This window comes from Mercenaria mercenaria, chromosome 2 (genome assembly GCF_021730395.1).
Source record: "Mercenaria mercenaria strain notata chromosome 2, MADL_Memer_1, whole genome shotgun sequence".
Taxonomy (NCBI): Eukaryota; Metazoa; Mollusca; class Bivalvia; order Venerida; family Veneridae; genus Mercenaria; species Mercenaria mercenaria.
This window is the reverse complement of record NC_069362.1, coordinates 42602517-42617878: the sequence shown is the minus strand read 5'-3', so window position 1 is coordinate 42617878 and position 15362 is coordinate 42602517. Positions and strand designations below refer to the sequence as shown.

The 15362-nt window shown below is 32.7% G+C and overlaps 1 protein-coding gene across 1 annotated transcript in view; it reads right to left on the bottom strand.

Moving 5' to 3' along the window:
• LOC123563813 (somatostatin receptor type 2-like) overlaps nt 1–13705 on the bottom strand; it is a 146093-nt gene extending 132388 nt beyond the window's left edge. Inside the window, exon 1 of the mRNA XM_053536352.1 lies at nt 13615–13705. The gene's annotated coding sequence lies outside the window, so the exon portion shown is untranslated. The remainder of the gene's footprint in view (nt 1–13614) is intronic.
• Between the last annotated feature and the right edge of the window lie 1657 nt (nt 13706–15362).

Genomic DNA, 15362 nt, shown 5'->3' with positions numbered 1-15362 from the left:
GTTTATGAATTAATGGCAACCTGTGAGTTAATTTATTAAAATGGCACTGTTTCTATCTTTCTAAAGTTGAAATATCATATGAAAACATGTGACACGTTAAATAATTCAAAATAATGTCTTAAATATAGTTTGAAATGTGCGGTTCACTTTAATCATGGCCAAATATCTCAAAAATAAGCACATGGACCTATGCATTTTATTTCACCATATTATAGGCCATATGTCTATTTACCACTGTGAGAAGTTTCATTAAAATCTACATTTTAGAAAAAATTCTATTCGCGAAAATGTTATGAAAGTTGCGATTTTCCCATAGACTCCCATTATGAATAAAAAATTGCGCGAGGTCCAAATTTTTCAAATCAGTCTACCAAAAAATCAAGCACACGACCCTATCTTTTTTATTTGCTGAATTTTCTTAGTATATTCCGAAGTTTGAAAAATCAGAGTTTAATCAAATTCTACATTGTAGAAAACAATTCGATCCAAAAGTGCAGAACTACCTTAAGCATCCGTTTAAACTGTTTGAGACGAAATGAAATTGAAACACACCCGTTTATGCATTCACAATCTTTAATAAACGCCCCCACGACCTTTATTAAAAACGATAACCCCCACATGTTGGCACACACTGCTTTATATAAAAACTCTCGCTATTTATATTTTATCATTACGTGATAAAAATGAGAAGTTCCTTTCAGAAAAATATATTAGCATTCAACAGCTATCTGTTAGACATTTCCTGCTCAAATTTTATCCTTTGGTGGGTTTTATTTTAAAACAAAAGTTAATGATAAAATAAGTTAGGACTTTATTTGTCAAAATAGCTTTACTAGTAGTAAATGGACTGCGTCAAGTTTAAATATCTTTTGTCTTAAAATGAGGGAGTTCTTTCAATAATTTCTGACTGTATTTAAAATGTGAAAGTCACAATTTAATGTCTCAATGTATATGTATTAGTCTAGCATAATACTGCTTATTGTCGTTTCTCTGTCTAAACATACGCGTTCCAATGCAAAACTCAAAGATATATATGAGGCTTCTTATATCTTCAAGTTTTTCATTTTATTATACAATGTTGCCAGGTCTTCGGTTGTGGCGATTTTATGTTTCAAGTCAATCTTCTCCCAGGTCGTTCAAAGCTTTACTTTCAACACAAAATGATGGCGTCTTTTTTGCCCCAACTTTGCTTTAATATGTCTTTTCTTAGTTGTACTTTTCTTGTTTATATTATAGTCATTACTGTTCTTCGTAGTTCCGTCAATTTAGATAATAAATGACATTTTCAGTTCAGTCCGTGTTTCTTGTTTTCATAATTTAAAACAAATGAACTCGTCCTTGGCAGCATTCCCCGGTGTACATAAACTGTCTTCTGTTTTGATCACTGAAACTTTCTGACAATGTTAGAACTTCTGTTATAATGAGATTATGATTAAAATAAGGAAGTAAAAACCGAATGTATAGCACTGTTATTTTGTGTTCAATTACGGCACAGCACTAAGCTGTTCAGTCGGACTGGCATGTTACAAGTCTAATTGACAAAATACCAGCACATGCAAAACAAATGAAACATTACTGAAACTGCTTTATTTGATTATATGCCTAATTTTACACATAGTATATTCACTGGCGTTGTACATTAAGTTAACACTTTTATGATAAAATATATACATAATGGTATCAAACATTGAAACACGACATATTTGACAAAATGCAGTGCAAATTACCGCATTGCGTATTAAACATACCGTCGATCACACTACATAGTAGGGTATACTCTGAGTTTCTACCAAGAGAGAAATAATCAAAACCATGTTTCAAATCTTCTAAAAAAACAGTGTTTTCAGCTTTTTCTTAAAAGTGTCTACCGAATCAGAAGTTCTCCCTTCTACTGGCAGTTTGTTCCATAGGTCGGCCCTACAGTTTGAAAACTTCTATCACAACACTTGAGACTGTATTAATTTTAACAATGTCTACTTACTTCTTATGAATCAGCAGCGACTTTCATATCCCATTTCAAATGACCCGGACTAGCCGAACTTTTAGATTGAATTTATCACGCACTCAAAGTTCAGGTATTACGGTATGGGGCCTAGCTATACAGTCGGACCGGCAAATTACACTATCAATGTCACATTTACAAAATACAAAATTAAACATTCATCGGGTGTCTAGCAGAACAACGCATTTGGACTTTTTTTTAGAAATGTGCTATTGTTATAATTACTTTTATAATCTTTGTATCTTATGTATCTGCAGCGAGTTTCGAGTCTTTGAAGCTTGGCCGAGGTAGATATATTTCAATGCGTGATGCCGTAATTGGCCATGATCTTATATTGCTGAATAAACTCAGCCTCCTTTGTTTGAAATTTCTCTGGGCAAACTAAGTTAAAAGGGCGTGTACATGTTAAAGCCATTGTTGATTTATAAAACTAATATACTGTTACGTAGACTTGAGCAGATTATGTGTCTGCAAATGTCTAACGGGGCTTAGAAAATAGTGCGAAAAACCTGTGAATATTCTTTATAATGACAGTACCTTGAGTCATCTTATACAAATTACTCTCTAGGGAATTCAAAAACCTATTGTCTTTATTTACATAATGATGAGCATTCCGGATGCTGAAATATAACTCACTAATGTTTTAGGTAAAGAAACTGCTACTGAGACAACGATTGCATTACTTAAACATCGAAAAAGCATTTAAATTTGCATAAACATGGTGTGACAAATGTCAGCGTCTTTCGTACCAAATGTCATATCCTGTCTTAGAGATACAATAACAACAACATTTCAAATATATCTGAATGATATTTGCATAAACATTTTATCTGATTTATTGAAATGCCTTTAACGACAAACGTCATGTCCGATAATTTGTTTTTAACGACTTTGTCAAAGATTTACTAATCCAGATTGATTATGTATGTATCAATTTTAGAACAAAACCAAAACGGAAACTTACAAAACATTGTCTAATTTGCTCAAAATTTTGGATGAAATATCATTAGAACAACGGCTTACGGAAAACATTTATTTGCCAATAAAGTAGAATAAAGAGCAGATCCGAGGTTATGTATAATTCGTCACTGTCCTTAGTACATAACCCTTCTGAACGGGTAGTCAGATGATCTGACCGTCTTGTTTTGTTTTGTATAAAATACGATATAACATTATATTAAAGTTGCAGTTAGTATTTGAAAGATTAATAGATAGCTATGTATGTACATTGGTCTGGTTACAAATCTATATAAAGCAATTTGTAATCCCGTCGTGATGTATACAGACTGAGTATATTTTTATTTTCAGTCTATTAAACTTGATGAGGTTTTGCATTACTTTTTACTGTCTATTTTTTTATAAATATTTTGTATATTGTATTTCAGTTCCGTTTGTTCTATATTCCGATCATATCAAGATTAATTCCGTTTGCTATATCTATTTCTGAATAATTATCAGTGTCACCTTAACAATCTGTTAGGCAGGTGATAAGGGACTCATGACCTTGGTTTGATGGTATATCTGCATTGCGATGGTATATCAGCATTGCGAATATTTTCCGCTATTTTGCCCCACACTGAACACATACTAGGGCCGACAGATATTTATACCTAATAGATTATCGTTCATTACAGGTATTATAAGCACAACAGCGGCGGCTCTTTTAAGCACATCAAATACAACTTACACATATTCTCATATAACTATGTATTCCAAGTAAAACATAAACAATGTGCACCATACATTCATCGGAAATTAAAGTCTTAATCCTTTTCAACCGTTTATGGAAGTATAGTCTTATTCATGACATGCCCGTAACGTCTCCATAATAAAGATATTTGGTAAGAAGACATGTTGTACAAAGTGGCTCTATATATATGGTTTCAAATTACTGAAATTGATGCGGATGTAATAAAGAAAAAATTGAATTAGTATCATGTAAGACTAACCTGTGTGATATTCAGATGCGACAAGTAATAGTTAAAAAGCCACACATGTCTGGAATCATTTTACATTTTTAAGTTATCAGATAATCAGATTCTTTTCTTTGCATATTCAAAAGCGACTAGATTGATACGAACTTTTCTCTTAGGGTACTTTCTTTATTAAATAGTTCAAAACGTAACCCCTGGTTAGAGCCTTGAAGCTAAAACCTTTTTACTCTAGTTCCTAGCTGTTGTGGTAAGTTTATATACTTTCACATGAAAAGGTATAGTTCGTGTACTTCGGGAATAATCTTGTTTAGTGATTTCTCCCTCAAGTTTTACATCTTATTCTATCATGATAAAATTCTTATAGCCTGTAAATAATAGTCGCAGAGAGCAATTGCTAGTTTAAATTGAACTGTACAGACAATTATCGTCTGTAGACAAAAGTTATCAACACTAATTTATCGCTAGAATAAAACGAGATGGAAAGTTTTGTCAGACAATTATCAGCTTGGCAAACAGGTAAAATTGTGGTAAACATGGAACTGCACTTACCATACTAATTCGATGTATACAGATAGCAGACCAAGTTATCTAAAGAAAAATAAAATTGTGAACACAATAATTTACGTCGATGAAAAGAAAAACGGAAGTGATGATAAGGAATAAGGTCAGTAATTCGGTCGAAAATGTGCTTCCGTGATGTAGTCGAAAGAAGTCCATAATAAATAGATCCTAATTTTCCCATTTTCTGCGCAAATTCGTGTAGAACGAGTGCTTTAATCACACTTTTTCGCTACTAGAATACATTCTGCATGAAAATGAGACGGTTTTCATGTTCATACAGCCCACATGGCAGGTTTTGCAGATCGAAACCGGAAGTAGGTGTTTATTGCGCGGAGGAGAGCAAATATGCGCCATTTTTAGGGTAGCAGACCACAACTGACTGGCATTTCACTAGGAATTATTCAACCCCTTATTTTCTTTTCATTTTTTCGTTAATTTGTGATAGAACTTTCATGAAAAATTGGTGTAGGAAAAGGTTATGTTCTCTAAAGATACGTAAAGACGACATGAAGTTGTCGTTTTTTATATGAAACAAAGAAGGATTTGAATTACTGACCTTTAACCATAAACATGTCTAGTAAGATTTCTACAGAATTAAAATGACGGAAGTTATATCTTGGCTTTAATGTCCAGTTGCACTCTTCACCAAAGATGCTCCTCATAGACAAACTGTTTTTGCCCCAAAAATCTTATTTTTTTTATTTGGACGCAAAGTTAAGATTTTTTACAATTTAAAGTTTTGCAGTGGTTTTGTCATTTGTTACAGTGCAACATTTCTGACAACCGTATCGAAATTGAAAGGAATCTCCCCAAATTTACTGAAACATATTAGTGAAATTATCTTTTATCATTTGATTTAATGGCCATTTAACTGGTTTATCCTCGAATAGACAAACGTTTTGCCTACATTAAATTGTATATAATATAAATGTTTACACAAGATGATTTTGATGATATTATAGTAAATTGATGACGATTTATATATAGAGGGAGAATAAACAGAAACCTGTGACACGTAGTTACCTATAATTCATTGTCTCGCTAAGATGGATTTCATACAATGTCATAATGATCAGAATTGTGATGTTTTAATGTCATCAATGGCGGCCACTTTGTGCCTATCGTGTTTGGGCTGGTCCGCAACACCGCTAAGGGAGGAAAACACGATGTTCAAAAATGTGCGTATCTTACTTCCATCAATATCGGTACAAATATTATTTATTGAACTGTGTTTTTAATGAGTTTTTTTATATAATATATAACGTTTTTGTACAGTTCATATGAGTTCTCTAATAATATAATTCATTCCAGCATCGCCCGATGTTTATTGGCTATGACTAATTGATAGCATATTAACATCCAATGTATATCCCGTGGCCGAGTGGTTAATGTCTCCGACTTCGAATCACTTGCCCCTCACTGATATGGGTTCAAGCCTCACTCGGGGCGTTGAATTCTTCATGTGAGGAAGCAATCCAGCTGGCTTACGGAATGTCGTTAGTTCTACCTAGATTCCCGTCTGTGATGAAATAATGCATGGAGGCGAACCAAAGCTTGCAAGTCGCCTTATGACCTATACATGTTTCAGTGAGACGTGAAAACTCAACACACACATATTAAATAATGTATAAGCAGAAGACAGGCCTAACTCAAAACTTCTAGCAAAGTTCAAAAATAGAGCTAATGACTTCAGAGAAGTCAACATCCTATGCTACGCAAAGTCGTAACTGTCACGCACAGACATAACTGATCTTTATTAGCCTAAATAACGTTTCCGAAGTAAAGACAGCAACAAACAGGAATACCGTCTTCCTTAAACCATTATTGCGACAATTTAGGTACAAACTGTCATTACCATTTAACTTTAGCAAATAGGGCAACGTGTTTTATAATAGTTTAACTTACTAAAATGCTTAAAGGAGGCTGATCCCTACTGCACGCATTCAAAAGGGCACTTGAGACATTGCAGCATTTCTGAATAGGTTTTGTAAAAATACAATATTGCGCTACGCATACAAACATAATTTTAGAGAATGAATATTTAGCTGGTCTACCATATTTTTGTGCAACAAAGTAATCTATCGCATTAGAGTGTCAAATCTTTACAACTGATAGTTTAAAGACATTTGTATTTTTAAATAGTGAATTTCCTGTTACTATAAAACATATTTAAATGGAATATTTAAATTTTATTTGCACAAAAATTGTAAAGAAGGAAACAATTGACAAACGAAAAAAATATATCTTACTGTATAGCTTAATGTATTTAAGTACAATTCTAACGTTATATCAACTTTATTTTTACAACAAATCGTTGGGGTTTAACTAATTTATTTGAACTCTATTGTGATGATTCGCTCTTGAGTCCGCTGTTCTGTTAAGATCTAGTGCTGATGTCAAATGTGAATGAAATGTCGTTACCCAAATTGGCTCGAATCCATAGCAACCTTTGGCCGATACATAGGTCGCCGCTTGCCTTAGTTCCCTCACATTAATACAGATATAACTGTTGTTCATAGCCAATACACTTTAAATTTTATCGAAGAAAAAAGAGATACATACTATAACGTGTGTATTTGGAGTAGGAAGGCCCGCATTCAAACAGGTTGTTTATAGACTAAGTGTTTAGTAGGTTCAATATATTGGCAACAGAATTATTCCTTTATGAACAAGAAACCTGTAATGGAATATTATGCAGCGACTTTAACCTTCAGCGTTCAATGAAGATGTATATCTTAAGTAAGGAAAGCGTACAGTTAAACAGATGTCTGATAATCTAATCAGACAATATTTTATGGGATTTTCTGCATGTTCATACAATGAAAGTGACAACAAGATAATGTTTAGTTTAGTTGATTTAACGGACTGTAAAGTATTGTATTGGGTAATTCCATCGCTCAGAATGTAACTAACTTCAACATACAAGGCATAATTTATACATTAGATTAAAAATATATCAATTTTGAAAAGTAGTAGTGTTTCTTAAGCCATACGTATCACATTAAACCGTTTCACAAATATAAGGCTCAAGTATAGAATATATGTTCATAGAACTCGGAGAAACATGAAATACAGACTTTTGTTTGACACAAAATAATATTCGATGTGAATGAGAGATTCAATATTTAAAAAAAGTACAATCTTACAAGCTTAAGTTGGTAATGACACAACAATATTTATGTCCAGCAAGTTGGGTGAATTTTGTTTGGTCTTGTAAAACAATAACACACATGTTAGAAACATTATTGATATTTTATCACAACAAGTGCATTATATTTTAGAGAAAACATCGAGAAACGTATGTACTGAACTTTAAGATCAGTAACCGTCGACAATGTACAATACCCGGGTCTCAAATATGCTGTCTCTTTAAAATAGGCAAGGGACAGTTTCGTGTTTGATTATCAGTTTTTTTCTTATTTTTTTTTGGCACTGTGGATTGTATGAATAAAATTAGTAAAATTTAAGCCACACCATGAAAAAACCAACAGTGCATTTGCGACCAGCATGGATCCAGACCAGCCTGCGCGCAGTCTGGTCAGGATCCATACTGTTCGCTTTCAAACCCTACTGCAATTAGAGAAACCGTTAGCGAACAGTATGGATTCTTTTAATAAATCATAACACATGTGTCCAGAAAATTACTTCAAATGTATTGTAGGATACTGTTGAAACTTCTCACAATGACAAAAACATCTCGTTAGAAGTGAAATGTAAAAGAGCTATATGTCTACATTGTTCACTTTTGAAATTATCTCCTTTATTTGATTTTTTTCATGAAAAAATTTTCCGGATCGCAAGTCCAAAGCAATTAAAGGGATTTTAATAAATCTATAGACATTAAGAGGAAGTGCACTGTACATGGACCATAACTCAAATTTACTTTTATCTTGAATTATCTCCGTTTATTAATTATGCTTATAGTGTAGTGACGGTATTTTATTGAAATGTTTGCAATGGTGGTAAAGTGATAATACGTGAACTATAGCTCTACCTCGCTATTTCAATTACCTGTGTGTACATAATTTACTCATTACACTTACCTTTAGACAATGGAAGTGCAGTATACAAGACCGATAACTCTACTTTGCTTACTTCTTTGATCTTCTCCCTTTATCAAATTTACTTGTTTAGAATCAAAACGTTTGAAGTGTGTTAGGGATTATATCGAAACTACTTCATATAAAGATAGAGGTGCAGTGCACTAGAACCAAACGTACGTATATTTTTATTATCTCATAAAACTTTGTCTGTAAATTACTCCAAAACTACTTGAAGGAATTTCGATAAAACTGTTACAATTCATTTTATCATTTCAAGTGTGGTTGTGAAAAACATACACATAGAGCACAGTTGTTTTGATAACACTATTTTCTTCTCTCTAACTAAATAGCATACAATTTTTCATTTCAAAATAGATTTCCTTTTCATGCTATTTTTTACGCGAAATTTAAAAAAAAAAATAAAAATACGGGGCCTACATGACCGGCTGGTTCAAGTCGCTGATTTCGAAAATCTTGTTCCTCATTTCATTTTAAAACCACACCCTTACTGTAGAATTAATTTAAAAGAAGAAGTCATCCAAGGGGCTTAAGGATGGTCGATTCTCGTAGCCAGGCTTCCCTACCGTGCATGAAATAAAGCCTGAAGGAAACCTGTGGTCTTTTTCTACCTTCGAAAGATTGAAAGTCACCTTATGACCTATAATTTTGTCAATGTAACGTTAATCCGCAACACCTCCCCTACCCCAAGAAAAAAAACGCACATAAAATAATTGAAAGAGTTGAACTTACTAGACTGACCTCTTCTCACTGCACTATGATTTAAAGACAAATTATCTAGAGTAATGCACTTGCTAAGGCATGTAAAATGTGTATAGAAAATGCGCCTACAGTTGCATAAAATTATAATTATTTATAATGGTTTCAAAAGTCTATTTAAATAAATTTCAAAGCGGTACCAGTACTAATATCTTAATCTTATCCATTTACGTTATATACATTTTTGTTTCTTAAACAATATTTCTTTAATTTTGTACAAAATATGACTTGGACGAAAATGCAATATATGCAGACAAACAGCTTTTATTGCGAGCTGTGACCTTTCAAGTGTTTATCATAGAGATCGTTAAGTATTTCTAACGAGCGTAATTTCACAGAGTAAACATAATTCCCATTTCAAGCCGTAAATAACATTTCCAATCCTGGCTGCCATTTACGTTTAATATTACATTTTCAGAAGCGCGATAAAATTGCTTTTGACTCAAATTTATTTCTTCTCTTTTTCAAACAGTGACGAAATATAGAATATGATAAACAATGCAAAGGAAAGAAAACAATAAAGGTTATAAATAAATGTTCATATTTCAGTATTGGTACGAATGCGTATACTTGCAGTCAATTCCTTTTAATAAATTGAAACATTAAAAACTTACATACCATCATTCGGATATTTTAGGGGTTCAAACAGACGCTACGGATACAGCTTGTTTAAAATATTTTATTACTGCTACAGTTGTGAAGCGGTTTTCAGAGATTGTTACAATCAAATATATGTATGCTTAGGTTCAAATATATGTATGCTTAGGTTCAGACTTTCTGCAAATAACATAAACACTGTTCAATACACCAAACTATGGTTTGTGTAAGGTTTGATTAATATCATTTTAATTTACAACTGTAACAATTCTATTGATCTGAGATATTGCCATTGTATTACAATGTGATCTATATACATGTAGCTGCAAAAATAGAAGAAATCCAATAGTAGTATAAGACCCCCGTTTCTTTTCGTATTTATCAGCTTTAAACGCATCTTACATCAGATGCAGTTGCTCGTATGTTACTTTTGGACTTAAAAATGTTTTATAATGGCAAAACATTTTGCATGTAAACGTTTAAAAGATTTCGGAAAATGTTCGTGCTTTCACCAAGCTTTGAGTTCCGATAAAAATTGACGAAGTTTAAATCACATAAAATTTAAATAAACGATTCAATTAAAAAACGAAAACACTAGCGGAACAAAATTGTTCACTGTTTGAATTCTGTCCTCTCTATTTGCTTTTAAATAAACCTTATGTATATCCGAGCACTTTGATCGTCATACCATTCAGAATGTAAAAGAAGCCGAAATTTTCTAAGAATAGGTGTTCCAAAGGTCTGTAGCGACTATAATTGCTTACAAATATGATCAACTACCTACCGCACCAGCATTCTGACAGTGCCGTGTGACGGCAGTATTAAGTCTCTCTGTTGGATTCAGTGTTGTCGTGTTTTCAGTTCTAATTGCAAGCCTCTATCAACAAGAGCTCCGTCACGCAGGGCAATATACGCCCAAAAGGTTTTATCAGGGAAGGATGGAAGCACAACTTAAAGAAAGAGCAAACTTAAACATATAAAACAACAGTGCGTTGGTATTGGACTATACCAAATCTGCTAGTATTATATAATTTAATGCCTCAAAATTTCAAAAGATCACTTTAACTATATCTATATAACGGTGGAATCTACTTCTCATTGCTAGTTAAGATGAAGCAAATTTATCATTCTACATACATTACTGAAACATGGAAAGCTCATTTAATGTACAATCTTGTAGACATGTTCTGATATTACAGCGATTTTTTGTGTGAAAAATAAGTCATATATCATATACCTGATAATATAACATTCCACTAACGATACATCAGGAACGCATTTAATGCACAAGAATGATACTTGCATGGTATTGACATTTTTATGTATTACAAAGTCTTACGTCACATATTTAATTATTTGGTTTATACCTAACTTTTATTTACGACATTGTGATTGAATTATAAAACCATATGACGCCAAAGAGGTTGTGCCTGTATGGAGAGTAAGCATAACTGCACAGGCAGAAATAGTGTATGCAGTGCGTAACTTGTAAACAAGTTCGTATTTTTTGTACATAATTTACAGATTATTTGCAAGATATGTGTACTAAATATAGCTCGCTATGTCAATTTACTTTTAGTTGTTTTCGTTTACTATATAGAGTGCTTCTTAAATTTCGAGAGAAAAAAAAACTTATGACGAAAGTAAAACACAACCTTCGTGAAATATTAATATCTAATTTCATCTACAAATGTGCTTGATCTGCGATAGAAGCTGGTTCAATATCTTATATATTAAGCACAGTATGACTTGTTTTCTAGCTTGTGCTAGACACATGCACCATGTCGATGTACTTGTAATTTGACAATATCTTATATTCTGTATGCTCTCATATTTTTGTCATCTATTATGCTTCAGTTTGAAATAAACACATTAAATGAACGGAATTACATGGATGTCGTTTATCTGCGTAAAAATCTAACTGAGTAAATACTGGATACGTTTTTAAAAAAAAGATATAATTACCATAACGGTATCGCTAGTAGTAATTCGCTACAATAATCTTTAACTAAATATAAAGATAGGATAGATAATACGTGTTCTAAATGCTATATCTGCTCATTGGTAATGTACCATTGATAAATTTGTAAAACAAATTGTATGACAACATGAAAATGAACTGTGGACGTGCAGTCTGGCATATGTTTAAGATATGGCCTCCATTTTATTTTTACTATAGACGACACGCTAATAAAAATGGTTACCTCTGAAAATGGATAGAATGCGCATTTTTATGAACTACATACTTTTAATGTGTGTATGTATTTCACAATGTCATCACAAATTCAGTTAAAATAAACAAGTTGAAAATGTGACCGATAGGTCTTCAACTGAAAAATTACTTACACCTAACTTAAAGATGCTTTTGAATATGTACGTGGACAGAAAAGATATTTATTTTTACATCATTTCTATCTTAAACTAATTTATAACTTTTCATCATATTAAATATGAATTTCTGAGTCTCTGTAATACCTATGACATTGATCTACGTTTCTTATAACTCATGTTTCAGATTTTCAATTAGGTGTAGGAAATATTTCATGGTACTCTCCTTAGAATAATCTTACATTAATTTAACTTTATCACCTAGACATGGAGATATACGATGGCGCCTTATTGCATTATTATCTGCATTATTCATTTATGATAATTCATTTAATCTCTAGGGGAAACAAGTATTAAACCGTTTCTTATTTTATTTGTAATTTAGAAAACAACTTTGCAATGAAGTACTATGCAAGTAGATGCATACCTTTTGTCCGTTTGCTATTTTGATATCAAAATCGCTCTGTTAAGTTACATAATTTATTTTAAAGGATTGTAAAGGAAGTTCTACAACTTATATTAACCACTCTCGACAACTCGGAATCCACCGCCACGAGGGTATGAGAAAAGAGGCCAGTTTCCTTGTAATGCTGAGCGCCAAGCAAGGAAGCTACTGGTACCATTTTTCACGTTTTTGGTATGACGCGGCCAGGGATCGAACCCACGACCACCTGCACTCGAAGCGGCCGCTCTACCACTAGGATACCGAGGCGGTTCTGTTCCTAGACTAGTAGTCTTCGGTTATTTGAGTATTACTTTCTAAAACTTCTTTTTCGACATTTTTTTTGCTTTTGTCATTTTATTTTATATTTCTATAGATATTGATGATACCACGTTTTATATCTATTCTGTTGTTAAGATAAGGTTTTGTCCATGTTTCAAGTTAAGGAATGGGTAAGTCCGCGTTTTGTAGTCTATACTGTTGTAAGGTATCGACGTTTCCGTGTTTAATAGTCTCTACTTTTGTTCAGGTAATGATACTTTCGTGTTTTATAGTCTATAAACTGTTGTTTATGTATTACGGTTGCGTGATTTATATTCTTCACCGTTGATTTAGTATGGACTTTTCTGTGATTTATAGTCTGTATTGTTATTTATGTTTGTATGATGAATGAGTTTAACAGGTACTTACCCCAACAAATATAATTTTAAGTTTGTCTAGACTCTACTAGTAGATTGAAATAAATCGTGCAAATGAAAACAAAAATGAAATTACTTTTCCACTGAAATTTAGCGCTCCACAAAATCGTAATTTACGTTAAATTGAATAAAATAGCACAGTTCGATAACTGCCACGGCCTCTTACAAAGCCCTTTTCTCATTGTATGTTTTACCGTATCATTTCAAATCAAACAAAAGATGTTGCACTTACCTTTTGGTTATGAAACGAATACCTGTTCTCACTTTTCAGGTCAAGAAATTGTTCCAACTGGATTTCAAGACTAAATTCGAACCAAATGCCTGGAAGAATAAAAAACAAAATACCGTAAATATTTGTCGCCTTTCAGTAATTTAAGTCATGTAGGAATTAGTTGATTATATGATATGAACTGACTTTTCGACACTCTTAGATTTGTATTATTTCATATTACAACAGACATATATGGTTAGATACGTTTAGTTTATCATATATCATGCAAACCATAATTTACCACCTTCTCAGAAGAAAACAGGTATGCACGATAGGTTCTATTAGGTATATTGTTTCTTCTTACTACAGAAATTTATCAATACATGTATAGGAAAAATCATTTGGAAACTCTCCGCCTAGCGGCATAATTGTGATATGATGGTATGTGAATTATCCTGATGAAGGCGTTAGTCGAAACGTTGATGCGATAAATTACTATACCAAACAACTTTTATACGTGTTGTTGTTGAAATACCTACATACAAGGAAGACATTTAAATACTAGGCAAAAGATATCTTTGTAAATTAAGTAAATAATACAAAGAATAAAACAATGCATCATACTCCTCAAGAATAATGATATACATAAATATTTAGCATATCACAATTATGCCGCTAGGTGGAGGGTTTCCAAATGATCAGAATTTTAGACTGGATAATATTAAAATTTAGCTTGCTGTCGGTAAGTGATTCTGCCTTTGCGACCAGTGCAGACCAAGATCAGCCTGCACATCATGGTCTGCACTGTTCGCTATTCAGTCAGTAAATTTTCATTGAACACCCCTATGAATAATACATGGTACTGTCATAATTGAATGATGGACCAGTCCATTTTAGAAATTTTTAGCAGGCTAAAGGCTAATTATGGATGACCTAAATGCTAAACAAAATGGCCTAAGCTCTAAACGAGTTAATTCCATCAGTGGGTTGCATTAACAGGTGTTTGATACCTAGATACACTAGACGGCAACACAAAAGATATATTTATTCCAGGTAGATGTACATTATTCAAGCACTAAAGTTACTAAAGTTAAATACTATATTTAATTATTCTACTGTCTCTTTTTCAATCAAATAAGCAAGTAAGTTCAAAGACATGGGAAAGCATACAGCTGGGCCATGACATAAATCGACGTCAAACATCGTTGTTAATACTTATTACACAATGTAGAGTTGGGTGAATATATGGTCAAAAAAAGTTTTAGGGTTGTCTTTTTCATTTGCAAATCTGTAATGTAGCGGTGACATTGTTTACCCAAATTACCAAGTCATTCATACTTTACAACTTTGCAAGTCAAACATTAATCTTAGACTATATGCTTTTACAATGCATATATATAATGTTTGTACAGTACCATCAATGCTGTAGCTTCATTTCCTGTGCAAATACGTAAATGCCTTTTTAAGCTATATAGTGAAAGATCTTCTGTATACCAACCTACAAAATTTCGTAGATAGTCTGGGTACCCTTATATCATTAGCATACGTAAAGCCAACTAGGAATCTATCAGAGTTAGTTAAAAAGCCAGATAATTAAATGCCATAAGGAATAGGAGAAAATCTGAAAAGTCTGTATTAAATGCAAAACAACTGTATTTCACAGCTGACATGCATATATTTGTTTTAAAACATTTGATGACAGACACGAAAATGGTAGGGATTGAAAACAGATGTTTACTGTAGTGAAATTTTCACTACAATTCCAGACC